This window comes from Lucilia sericata, unplaced genomic scaffold (genome assembly GCF_015586225.1).
Source record: "Lucilia sericata isolate MDLA Ls3-8-SP2 unplaced genomic scaffold, ASM1558622v1 Contig001033F_arrow, whole genome shotgun sequence".
Classification (NCBI taxonomy): Eukaryota; Metazoa; Arthropoda; class Insecta; order Diptera; family Calliphoridae; genus Lucilia; species Lucilia sericata.
This window is the reverse complement of record NW_023995014.1, coordinates 88,599-102,676: the sequence shown is the minus strand read 5'-3', so window position 1 is coordinate 102,676 and position 14,078 is coordinate 88,599. Positions and strand designations below refer to the sequence as shown.

The 14,078-nt window shown below is 28.7% G+C and overlaps 1 protein-coding gene across 10 annotated transcripts in view; it reads left to right on the top strand.

Annotated features, from left to right (window-relative positions):
* LOC119609669 (caskin-1) overlaps positions 1–14,078 on the top strand; it is a 79,932-nt gene that overhangs the window by 4,317 nt on the left and 61,537 nt on the right. The window contains exon 1 of one of the 10 annotated variants that reach the window (XM_037964540.1): positions 12,238–12,825. The exons of 7 other annotated variants lie outside the window; for them this stretch is intronic. The gene's annotated coding sequence lies outside the window, so the exon portion shown is untranslated. Of the gene's footprint in view, positions 1–12,237; positions 12,826–14,078 lie in introns of those variants that run through there. 2 more of the 10 variants (XM_037964538.1, XM_037964536.1) reach the window with 2 other exon arrangements.

The following is a 14,078-nucleotide window of genomic DNA, read 5'->3' as shown; positions in this document are numbered from 1 at the left end:
AAAGTTTTCTTTAGAGAAACTCTTGTCAAGAAGGTTTTCCTTTTTGTCACTTTCGAAAATTGTTTGTTTTTTATCTTCAATATGTTGTTACTCGCCACAACTATAAATAATCCTTATTTATTTAGGAATTGAAACCATGTGATAAGAATTATCATTTTCACAACATAAATCAACATTTATTAAAATATCTGTCGGTCTCTTAAAAAAATTATCTTAATTTTATAAATATTATCTTTTTTTAAATAAATAATATTATTAATATTTTAAATAAATATTTAAATTGTAGTTAAAAATTTGTTCTATTTATATTCGAATAAGTATAGTAACAAATCCTCTGTCATTTCCAATAAGATTTGTTTATATTTTTTTGCACTACTGTGCTAAATTTGCTGTGTTTATGACAGACTGTCTAGGGTTTTTTACGAAAGGTTTTATTGTCAAATCTGTGTGAGTAGAGTGTTTTTGTTGTATTGCTCTTGTCATTTGCCTGTATTAACGTTTTTGCTTTTTATTTTTTATAGATTTGTTTATTTTGCTTCTTTTTTTTGTACTTCCTGTTATAAACATTGTATTGATGTTTTTGCCAGCTACGGTTGTTGTTGCTCCTTTTTTAATAGAGCTGCCAGCTGTTTTAGTTTAAATGTCACTTCATTATTTTCAAAACGTTTGACAGTCAGTTTAACTAAGTTTATAAAGGATTCTTTTTTTCACAATAAAATATGAATGAAATTAAAAAAATGAAACACAAAAAGGAAGGAGCAGAGAAACATTAAAGGAAATATGAGACATTAAGCAAAACATGTGTTTTGTTTTTTTTTTCTATAAGTGTGGTGTTTGTCACGGGATAGATTTGTTATGTTTTTATTTTAGATTTGTTTTAAAAATAAAGAATTATTTTTAAACACGAGCTAAAGATTTAAGTTGTATATATTAATAAAATTATGTTCATGTTTAAAAATAGAAAGGAATATATTCATATGAGGTAATGATTAAAGTTATTGAGATTTTTAAATAACTATTTACGAGGGCTGACATAAAATTATTGAAAAAAGATAGGAAAGTTGTTTAAAAGGGAATTTGTTATACAAAATTTTATTTTAAGACATTGTTTTCTATAGAAAAGTAAGTTGGCGAGTTAGTTTTCTTTATAGAGGAATCACTACACTATAGATTTCTTTATAAAAGTGCTTTGCAATAGTGATATCTATAGGAAAGTGTCTTAACGTGACAGTTTCTTTAGGTAAATTTGTCTTGCTAAGTACTTTGCGTTATTATTTTTTATATAAAAAAGGCTTTTGCGAGACCATTTTCTTAAGAAAAGTGCCTTCGCCAAACAAGCTTTTTATGAAAAGTAACTTTGAGTCACAATTTTCTCTAAAAAAGAGTCATTGCTAGTCGGTTTTGTTTAGAAAACAGATTTTGCGAGTTAGATTTCTTAAGAAAAGTGAATTTGCGAGACATTTTTCCTTAGAAATAAGCTTTTCAATATATTTTTCTTGAGATCATAGTTTTTGCCAGACCTTTTTATTAAAAAACAGAAACTAGGATTCTTAAAGTATATATTTTTTCAAAATATTGTATTTGCGAGATACATTTTGCTTGAAAAGATATTTGCGAGATTAATTTCTTTAGAAAAGACTCATTTCTTTAGTCTTTGTCAGTACTTTTTTATACAAAATAGACTTTGCAAGACCCATTTCTTAAGAGAAGTGACTTTGCGATACTGACTTCTAAAAAAAGTGTTTTTGTGAGACTCAATTCTTAAGTAAAGTTGATTTGCGAGCCATTTTTCTTAAGAAAAATACATTTGCGAGAGCATTTTCTTATGAAAAGTACATTTGCAAGACCATTTTCTTAAGAAAAGTACATTTGCGAGGCCATTTTCTTAAGAAAAATACATTTGCGAGACCATTTTCTAAAGAAAAGTGTCTTTGCGAGACTCAATTCGTAAGAAATGTTGATTTGCGAGACCTTTTTCTTAAGAAAAATACATTTGCGAGACCATTTTCTTAAGAAAAATACATTTGCGAGAACATTTTCTTAAGAAAAGAACATTTGCGAGACCATTTTCTTAAGAAAAGTACATTTGCGAGAACATTTTCATTTAGAAAAGAACATTTGCGAGACCATTTTTTTAAGAAAAGTAACTTTGCGATACCTTTTCTTTAAGGAAGTTATCTTTGGGAGACTATTTTCTAAGCGAGACCATTTTCTTCAGAAAAATACATTTGCGAGGCCATTTTCTAAAGAAAACTACATTTGCGAGACAATTTTCTAAAGAAAAGTACATTTGCGAGACCATTTTCTAAAGAAAATTACATTTGTGAGACTATTTTCTTAAGAAAAGTACATTTGCGAGACCATTTTCTAAAGAAAAGTACATTTGCGAGAACATTTTCTTAAGAAAAGAACATTTGCGAGACCATTTTCTTAAGAAAAGAAACATTACGATACCTATTCCCTAATAAAATTATCTTTGCGAGACTATTTTCTAAGCGAGACCATTTTCTCCAGAAAAATACATTTGCAAGACCATTTTCTTAAGAAAAGTACATTTGCGAGACCATTTTCTAAAGAAAAGTACATATGCGAGACCATTTTCTAAAGAAAAGTACATTTGCGAGACCATTTTCTTAAGAAAAGTAGGTTTGCGAGACCATTTTCTAAAGAAAAATTATCTTACCGAGACTATTTTCTAACAGTGTCTTTGCGAGAACTTTTTCTTGATAAAAGTTAAGTTGCGAAATACATTTTGCAATTTGCATCGCCTTTTTTTGTACAAAATAGTCTTTGCGATTATTATTTATTCAGGTAATGTCATTTGCGAGACCTTTTTATTAAGTAGAATATCTTTGCGCAGCAAATTTCTTTAGAAAATGGTCTTTGCGAGACCTTATTATAAAGAAGAGTGAGAGAGGCATGATCTTTACACAACATTTTTCTACACAAAATAGACTTTGCGAGAGTCTTTTCTTTAGAAAAGTGTTTTTGCGAGACCTGTTTTAAGGGAAATATATTTGCGAGACCTGTTTCTTAAGAAAAATATCTTTGCGAGATCACTTTCTTAAGTAAAGTCACTTTGCAAGATCATGTACTTGAGAAAATAGGTTTTGCGAGAGACATTTTTGTATAAAAATGAATTTGCGAGACCATTTTGTTGTTTTAAATATATTTTCTTAAAGAACTTTTCAGTTTAACCTATTTAAATTTAAGGTGTGTGTTATTTGGTTTTCCTATTATTATTAATATTTATTTAAAAATCTATAACTCTCTATATAAAATAGAAATCTTTTTACACAGAAAACAGCTTTAAAAAAAAAAAAACTATAAAATCTTAAGAAAAAAAGCTCGTATAACTCGTGCATTTTATTACTTTGCATTTTGTGCATATGTATGTTTTTCATTTTTTTTTTCTTAAAATTTCTATATGTGCATATTGACACCCACATTTTCTGTTTTAATAGCGAGCGATAAGATACACACAACAACGAAATGTAACTTTGAGTTTACTTTGACTTTATGGTTTTTAATAGTCAAGTCACCTGCGGCCATAATCCACATTGTAACTGCTGCTTGCTACATACATGCATACATGTTACAACCAACTTATTGTTGTATTTGTCGTATTTATTCATTCATACATGCTGTACGCTTAATTATCTTTAAGAGTGAGTGCCCCTGCTTGCTCTTGTATGACTATTTTTTTTCTGTTTCTTACTAGATATAAAGTAAATGCATGAACTAAATTTATAGTTTGTATTTTTTTTGTTGTTAAGAAAATAATAATAAACTATAAAAATAAACACCAACACAAGTTTTGTGATAGAAAAATAATAAAAAAAACTTATGAGTAGAGGATTTTTTTGTATTTATCCTTATTTTGTCGGGGGAAATGTGGAAATTTTTCTTCAGAAAACTTTCTTGTAAAGATAGTTTTCTTAATATAACAGTCTAGTGAAGATACTTTTCTAAAGAAAAAATGTCTTAATTCTTAATTATCTTAGACAAAACCATAGTCTGGACTATAGACAAGACTATAATCTGAATTATAGACAAGACTATAGTCTGGACTATAGACAAGACTATAGTATGGACTATAGACAAGACTATAGTCTGGACTATAGACAAGACTATAGTCTGGACTATAGACAAGACTATAGTCTGGACTATAGACAAGACTATAGTCCGGACTATAGACAAGACTATAGTCTGGACTATAGACAAGACTATAGTCTGGACAAGACTATAGTCTGGACTATAGACAAGACTATAGTCTGGACTATAGACAAGACTATAGTCCGGACTATAGACAAGACTATAGTCTGGACTATAGACAAGACTATAGTCTGGACTATAGACAAGACTATAGTCTGGACTATAGACAAGACTATAGTCTGGACTGTAGACAAGACTATAGTCTGGACTGTAGACAAGACTATAGTCTGGACTGTAGACAAGACTATAGTCTGGACTATAGACAAGACTATAGTCTGGACTATAGACAAGACTATAGTCTGGACTGTAGACAAGACTATAGTCTGGTCTATAGACAAGACTATAGTCTGGACTATAGACAAGACTATAGTCTGGACTATAGACAAGACTATAGTCTGGACTATAGACAAGACTATAGTCTGGACTATAGACAAGACTATAGTCTGGACTATAGACAAGACTATAGTCTGGACTATAGACAAGACTATAGTCTGGACTATAGACAAGACTATAGTCTGGACTATAGACAAGACTATAGTATGGACTATAGACAAGACTATAGTCTGGACTATAGACAAGACTATAGTCTGGACTATAGACAAGACTATAGTCTGGACTATAGACGAGACTATAGTCTGGACTATAGACGAGACTATAGTCTGGACTATAGACAAGACTATAGTCTGGACTATAGACAAGACTATAGTCTGGCCTATAGACAAGACTATAGTCTGGCCTATAGACAAGACTATAGTCTGGCCTATAGACAAGACTATAGTCTGGCCTATAGACAAGACTATAGTCTGGCCTATAGACAAGACTATAGTCTGGCCTATAGACAAGACTATAGTCTGGCCTATAGACAAGACTATAGTCTGGCCTATAGACAAGACTATAGTCTGGCCTATAGACAAGACTATAGTCTGGCCTATAGACAAGACTATAGTCTGGCCTATAGACAAGACTATAGTCTGACCTATAGACAAGACTATAGTCTGGCCTATAGACAAGACTATAGTCTGACCTATAGACAAGACTATAGTCTGGCCTATAGACAAGACTATAGTCTGGACTATAGACAAGACTATAGTCTGGACTATAGACAAGACTATAGTCTGGACTATAGACAAGACTATAGTCTGGACTATAGACAAGACTATAGTGTGGCCTATAGACAAGACTATAGTCTGGACTACAGACAAGACTATGGTCTGGACTATAGACAAGACTATAGACTGTATAATAGACAATTCTGAATTATGGACAAGACAAAAAGTGCAAAAGCACTTTTCTTAAGAAAAGGGTCTCAGTCTCTCTCAAAGTAATTAAGAAAAAAGTCTTGCAAAAACCCATTACTTAATACAAATTTCTGTATAAAGCCTATTCATAAGAAATTGCTTTAAAATAAAATTTTTCTAAAGAAATTAGATTCTTTTTACTAAAATTAAAAATCCATTTAGTTTAAGTTTCCTTCCTAATGTTAAAATCTACCTGCTTTTTGTCTACACCATTAAAAAAACTGTCTACCTTATTGTTGCCCTAATTTTCAAAAATTTTATTATTTCTAACTCAAGTGCAATTTTCTTCTATTTACTCCATTAAAAAATCATTTATTTTGTATTTAATTTTTGTAGAATTCCTCCTTACTTCTTACAAGGAAACTTCTTAAACTCTTTTTGTTGTCATTTGTTTTGTTTTATACTCAATAATTTTTTTCGCTAAAAGTACAACAACACAATACGCAACATCAAGAGTAAAATAAATGACAACAACACAACAATAACAACGTTAACAAAATAATAAGTTCAAATCTATTGTCATTCTATGGGTTACAACAATAAAAACACTTAAACATTTTACTCGTTTTTATTGTTTTTATTATTCGTGTTGTTAGTTGTTGTTGTTGTTGTTGTCAATTCATTTGCTACTTTTGCAGGTTTACATTTTTTCTGTATTATGGTACTTTGCTAGGAAGGAAGGAGGTTGGATAAGTCTCTTTTGGGAATAAATTTTAAAAAGCTCATGTCTGACATATGTTAATATAAGTTAATGCAGTAAAGCTCATGTCAAACAATAAGAAAGCTCATGTTTAACATAAGTTTCTCTAAGAAAGCTCATGTCTAACATAAGTTTCTATAAAAAAAGCTTTTGTCTAACAAACGTTTCTGTAGAAAGCTCATGTCTAACATGAGCTTCTATAGAAAGTTTTTATAAAAAAGCTCATATCGACTTTTGATTTAAATTCTAACATAAGCTTTTAAGAAAGAAAAGCTCATGTCTGAAATAAAATTTTAAAGGAAAGCTCTTGTCTGATATAAGTTTCTTTAAAAAAGCTCATGTCAAACATAAGTATCTATAGCAAAGCTCATGTCTAACACGAATTTCATTGAAATTACTTCTCAGATTAGCCTCGTTCTCTGTAAAAAATGATTTTCTATTTGCCTTTTTAATGTTTTAGTCATTTTTCTATATAAACTACAACTACAATATATCAGTTCACTTTGTTTTCTGTTTTACATTAAAGCTGCTTTTCATGTTTAGTATTTTTTTCTCCTCCGATATTTTTCTTTTCATCAAGTTGCCTTTTTTATATATTTTTCTTGTTTTATTATTGAGCAGGCAAACACATCAGCATATAAATCAATAAGAAGCTCTGTATTCAGCAAATAAAATGAATGTGTTTCGGTTGAGATTTTGTGTGTGGGAATTGTTGTGGTATATTACCTCCTAATAATCCCCAACATCAACAACATCGTCATCATTACCATCATCTACAACAACACCACCACCCAATAAACATACTTATACTAACATTTAAACTATTACAAACACACAATTTGTGTGTACATATATATTTTTTTTTCTATTGCACATACTTACAAGATAATTTTATTAAACCAAGTAGAAAATTTTCTTATTATTCCACTAACGTATGTACATAGTTGACTTACAACGTCATAGACGTCAATGCTATCATTGTCGAGATCCTAACATATGATGCTTTACGAATGGTTATTCCATTCTCTTACATTTGCACATTTTATTCATGTTAAAAGCAGGGATGGAAAAAGAGAAAAGAACAGCTTGAAACAAGTGCTAAAGTATAACAGTTTTCCATGGAAAATTGTTGAAATATAACAGTTTTCTATAGAAAATTATTGAATATAACAGTTTTCTATAGTCAGTATATAGACAGTTTTCCAGAGAAAACTGTTATAAAATAAAAATTTTCTAAACAAAAATTTTATAGTATAACAGTTTAATAAAAAATTATTAAATTATATCAGTTTTCTAAAACAAAGGTTACTTTATAACAGCTTTATATTGGAAATGCCTAAATTATAACAGTTTTCTAAATTAGTTTATTAAAGTATAACAGTTTTCTGTAGAAAATGGTTAAAGTATAACAGTTTTCCATATAAAATTGTTAAAGTATAACAGTTTTCTATAGAAAATTGTTAAAGCATAACAGTTTTATATAGAAGTTGTCAAAATATAACAGTATTCTATAGAAAAATTGTTAAAGTATAACAGTATAAACTGTATAAATCTGTATAACAGTTTTGCATATTGAAAATTATTAAAGTATAAAAGTTTCCTTAGAAAATTATTGAAGTTTAACAGTTTTCTATAGAAAATTATTCATGTATAACAGTTTTCCATTGCAAATTCTAGAGGTATAACAGTTTTTTTTATAGAAAATTATTAAATTATAACAGTTTTCTTTAGCATTTTTTTCAAGTATAACAATAATTGAAGTATAACAGTTGTATGTTGAAAATATTAAGGTATAACAGTTTCATAAATAGACAATTGTTAAAGTATAACAGTTTTCTATAGAAAATTTTTAAAGTATACAGGTTGACTATAAAAATTATTTACAGTATCACAGTCTTCTATAAAATTTTTTTAAAATATAACAGTTTTCTATAGAAAGTTAAAGTATAACAGTTTTTGATAGACAAATTCTTGAAATATAACACTTTCATATCAAAATTGTTAAAGTATAAGAGTTTTATAGAAAATTATTAAAGTACAACAGTTTCCTATAGAAAATTTTTAAAGTATAACAGTTTTATATAAGCACTTTTTAACATATAACAGTTTTCAATAGTGAATTATTGAATTATAACAGGTTTTTGTAGAAAATTATCAAAGTATAACAGTTTTCTATAGAAAAATGATGAAATATAACAGTTTTTGGTGGTAAATATTAAAGTATAACAGTTTTTTAGGGACAACCGTCATAATATAATAGGTTTTTATAGAAAATATTTGAATGCAACAGGTTTCTTAAGAATTTTGTTAAAGTATAACAGTTTTTTATAGAAAATTCTTTAATTATAACAGTTCTATATCGGAATTATTATAGTATAGCAGTTTTCTATAAAGAATTGTTTCAGTATAACAATGTTTCATAGTATAATAGTTTTCTAAAGAAAAAGTTAATGTATAACAGTTTTCTAAAAAATATAGTATATCAGTTTTCTAAAGAAAATTATTGAAATATAACAGTTTTCTATTGAAAGTTCTTGAAATATAATAGTTTTCTTTGGATAAAATCGTATTATAATAGGTTTCCACAGAAAATCTTAAAATATAACAGTTTCTATAGAACAATTTTAAAGTATAAACGTTTACCAACAAAATTTCGAACTATAACAGTTTTCCATAAAATATTTTAGAAATATAACAGTTTTCTAAGGAAATCGTTAAACTAAAATAGTTTTCTATAGAAATTTTTTAAGTATAACAGTTTTCTTTAGAATTTTGTTTAAGTATAACAGTTTTCTCTAGAATTTTGTTTAAGTATAACAGTTTTCTCCAGAAATTTGCTAGAGTATGACAATGTATCAACATTTTTCTATTCAAAATTGTCTCAGTATAACAGTTTTCTACACTTTATCGAAGTATGTATAAGCATTTTTTATTTGTGAAGTTGTTAATATCCATCCCTGCCTGTCAACTGTTTTTTTGCCTCAAAAGGTTTATTATTAGCCCAATACTAGTCATATTAATAAATTGAGTATTTGTTACTACTTAAGAGAGAGAGAGAGAGAGAGAGTGCTGACACCCTGTTAGTTAAAGAGAGTGTTTCCTTTAACTTCAATTTATGTGTCCATTTGTTATCATTATTCTCTTTTGCCTTAATATTATAACTGGCCATTTCCATTGCACTTTATATTTACTATAAAGTAATGCTCACTAAAGTGATTTTTGGACGCTTAAATTTGTATGCAGTTAGCTAAAGTAAAATCCTGCCAAGACTTGTTTAATTTGAAATTGAAGTCATTATTTAATCCTTAACTGTTTAGTTGCAAATCGTCCTTTATAAACGTCTTTAATTTTAACTTCCTTTTTGAACATTCAATCTTTGTATAGTTTCAAATTTTCTTTGATGTTTATTTACATAATTAATAATTGATATCACTGGTTTACTATGAAAATTATCCGGTTATAGTTTAGTTGCGTTTTTTTCTCTGTTTTTCAGAACTCTATAGAGTTATTATTAGGGAGTATACTCCTTAATATTCATCTGTGAAAGGTGTGTGAGTGTGTAACTGATGTGGTAGATGGACTTTTTTATGGGGTTACCATTGTTATAGATTTTTATTAAAGTTAGAAAACTTTTCACAATACTCCTAAATAAGAACCATTAAATGGACTAAACTACAGACAAGTCCATTTAGGTTACAGCTTACTATAGTCTGGACTATAACCGAACCTATTGTTTAGTCTATAGCGCAGTCTATTGTTTCAACTATAGTTGAAACAAAAGTTCAGATCAAATCTAAAGTCTAGATTCTAGACTATAGTACTGTTTGTAGTGCCGTTTCTATAATAGTCTAAACCAAGACTATAGTTTAGTCTATAGCCCAGACTATAGTTTAGTCTATAGTCCAGACTATAGTTTAGTCTATAGTCCAGACTATAGTTTAGTCTATAGTCCAGACTATAGTTTAGTCTATAGTCCAGACTTTAGTTTAGTCTATAGTCCAGACTATAGTTTAGTCTATAGTCCAGACTATAGTTTAGTCTATAGTCCAGACTATAGTTTAGTCTATAGTCCAGACTATAGTTTAGTCTATAGTCCAGACTATAGTTTAGTCTATAGTCCAGACTATAGTTTAGTCTATAGTCCAGACTATAGTTTAGTCTATAGTCCAGACTATAGTTTAGTCTATAGTCCAGACTATAGTTTAGTCTATAGTCCAGACTATAGTTAAGTCTATAGTCTTAAGTCTATAGTTTAATCTATAGTCCAGACTATAGTTTAGTCTATAGTAAAGACGATAGTTTAGTGTATAGTCTAGACTATATTTTAGTTTATAGTCAAGACTATATTTTAGTTTATAGTCAAGACTATAGTTTAGTCTATAGTCCAGACTTAGTCCATAGTCATGACTATAGTTTAGTCTATAGTCATGACTATAGTTTAGTCTATAGTCATGACTATAGTTTAGTCTATAGTCATGACTATAGTTTAGTCTACAGTCTTATAGTCTATAGTTCAGTCTATAGTCAAGACGATAGTCTAGTGTATAGTCTAGACTATAGTTTAGTGTATAGTCTTGACTATAGTTTAGTGTATAGTCTTGACTATAGTTTAGTGTATAGTCTTGACTATATTTTAGTCATGACTATAGTTTAATCTATAGTCTTGACTATAGTTTAGTGTATAGTCTTGACTATAGTTTAGTGTATAGTCTTGACTATAGTTTAGTCTATAGTCTTGACCACAGTTTAGCCTATAGTCATGACTGTAGTTTAGTCTATAGTCATGATATAGTTTATATCTGTAGTCTTTAGTCTATAGTTTTGACTATAGTTTAGTCTATAGTTAAGACGATTGTTTAGTGTATAGTCAAGACTAGTTTAGTCTATAGTCCAGACTTAGTCTATAGTCAAGATTATAGTTTAGTCTTTAGTCCTTGACTATAGATTAGTCTATAGTCTTGACTATAGTTTAATCTATAGTCTTGACTATAGTTTAGTCTATAGTCTTGACTATAGTTTAGTTTATAGCCTTGACTATAGTTCAGGCTATAGTCTTGACTATAGTTTAGTCTATAGTCTGACTATAGTTTAGTCTATAGTCTTGACTATAGTTTAGTCTATAGCCTTGACTATAGTTTAGTATATAGCCTTGACTATAGTTCAGTCTATAGTCAAGAGGATAGTTTAGTGTATAGTCTAGAGTATAAATTAGTGTATAGTCTTGACTATAGTTTGGCGTGTAGTCTTGGCTCACGTTTAGTCTATAGTCCAGACTACAGTTTAGTTTATAGTGCAGTCTAATATTGTTCTGAAGCTTTTAAGCTCAGCATTAATTGTTTTAATTTAACAAAACTTTGAACTTTAAAATGAAAAAGCACCTTTTATCCTTTTTAAGCTTTAAGTGCCGGTAGGTTAAAGGATTGATTATTTTCTTTTCGCTTTAACCCTGCCTATAGAGAAACCGGTTAGAAAAAAAGCTTTTTAAAGCCGGTTTGTATATATAACAGGCAAACTACACATGATTTAATTAAAAAATCTATATACGAGTTGTAGTTTTAGAGTACAAGTTTTACTATTTTAAAATGAACGATTTTTTGCGTATGCGAACAAATTGCAAATATGAGTGGGTAGAAAGGAGAATAATAATAATAACCAAAACATACAAACTCTCACTCTCTCTCTCTCACACTCTTTGAGTAAAAAAATGTACTTCCTTGTTTTAAAAGTCCTTAAACCAAAAAAAAAAACAAGTAATTTTGGGGGAGAGCAAGGGGTCATGGAGTGAACTTTTTTTTGTTTTGCAATTTACTCTCTTACCATAAGTTTATGTATGTATGCTCGCTCTTAAATCAAGTGCCCACCTATAAACTGTTTAATGTTTGGTTAAATGTTGTTGTGTTGCTCTTTGCATAAATTGTGAGTTTATGTGTGTTACAAAGTGTGAGTGAATGAGTATCTGTGTGTGTGTATTTCATATGGAGTTTGTGCGCTGCAATTCACAAGTTTTGTGAACTTTTTTCATTTACGTTGTTGTTGGCAAAAAAAAAAAAGGTTTTTTCAATAATCGTAGCTCCTTTGTCGTCAGTCATCGTTGTCGGTTGTCGGTCGGGAGTTGTTATTATACATAAAACATATTTTTCTATATTTCTTTAGTTTTTTTTTAAATATAAATTTTAAAAATTTTTCTACTTGTATAGTGTGTGTGTGTGTATGTGAGCGGTATGCGTGTAACGCTCGTACAAGTTTTTCCTTTTAAATTTTTTAGTTAAAAATTTTCTAATGTGAGTGAATGAGTGCCAAGAAGAGCCTGCCGTGTGTAGTGAGTGTTTTATGTCAGAAAATAAAATCTTTAAATTAAATTAAAACAAAAATCTTCATATAAAACGAAAAAAAAGAGGAAATTAATTATAAATGCCATAAAATTTTAATAATAAATATGAAATGTGAATTTTAACTAAAAGTTTGTTAAAAGCAAAAAATAAAAGAAATTTCCCTAAAATAAATCTTAAAACCAAAATTCTTAAAACAAGTTTAGTGAAACTTTAATTTTCATACTTTTTCATCAAAAAATAAAATATATCTTCAACATTGCAGTGTGTATACGAAAAAATGGTAATTTTTTTTTTTTTTTGCCAACAGCCCACTTTATAAAAAAAAGAAAATCTTGTTTGCAAATCAAAACATTTGTTTTAATTTTCTTAAAATTTTCTACTAAATTCTTAAAAAATTACAAATTTTTCTTTTTTAACTTAAAGAAAATTAAAGAAATTTTTATTTTATTTAAAAGAAATTTTCAAAAATCAAATATTTAATCATGTATAGCAATTTCTTTTCTACTTTATTAGTTTTTTTTTTTATAGTACAGGGTTCCTTAAGAGAAAGAGGGACAGAGAGGTGGCTTATAGTAGTAAATTTTTCAAACAAGAGTATTTTGTTTTTTTTTGTTGTAAATGTGTGTAAAGAGAGCTGTTGTTGTAGTAGGGTAGTATTGTAATTTTGTTTTTTTTTTTTATATATTGGTTATTATAGTGTTTTTTTCCTATTTTTTATTGCTTATTGTTGTTGTTTTTGTAGGTACTTTCCGTTATTGTGTTAGGCCCTCTTATTAGCTTTTTGTAGAAAATATTTCCTTTAATGTTTCTTTTATGTTTTTCATCCCTTTTGTGTTGATTTGTGGGGATATTTTTGAAATTATTTTAGCATTAGTAAGGTGGAACTTTTGAATGAAAAACTAACTTGACTGGATATTGCTTAAATACTATACTATAGTCCATATTATAGATTATGCTGTAGTCCGTACTATAAACTACACTATAGACTATTATATCGACCAGGTTACAGACTATTCTATAGTCCAGACAATAGACTATTCTATAGTCCAGACTATAGACTATTCTATAGTCCAGACAATAGACTATTCTATAGTCCAGACTATGGACTATTCTATAGTCCACACTATAGAGTATTCCATAGTCCAGACTATAGACTATTCTATAGTCCAGACAATAGACTATTCTATAGTCCACACTATAGAGTATTCTATAGTCCAGACTATAGACTATTCTATAGTCTAGACTATAGACTATTCTCTAGTTCAGACTATAGACTTTTCTATCGACCAGTTTATAAACTATTTTATAGTCCAGACTATAGACTATTCTATAGTCCAGGCTATAGACTATTCTATAGTCCAGACTATAAACTATTTTAAAGTCCAGACTATAGACTATCCTATAGTCCAGATTATACGCTATTATGTAGTCCAGACTACGCTATTCTATAGTTCGGGCTATAGATTATTCTATAGTTCGGACTATAGACTATTCTACAGTTCAGACTATAGACTATTCTATAAACCAGACTAT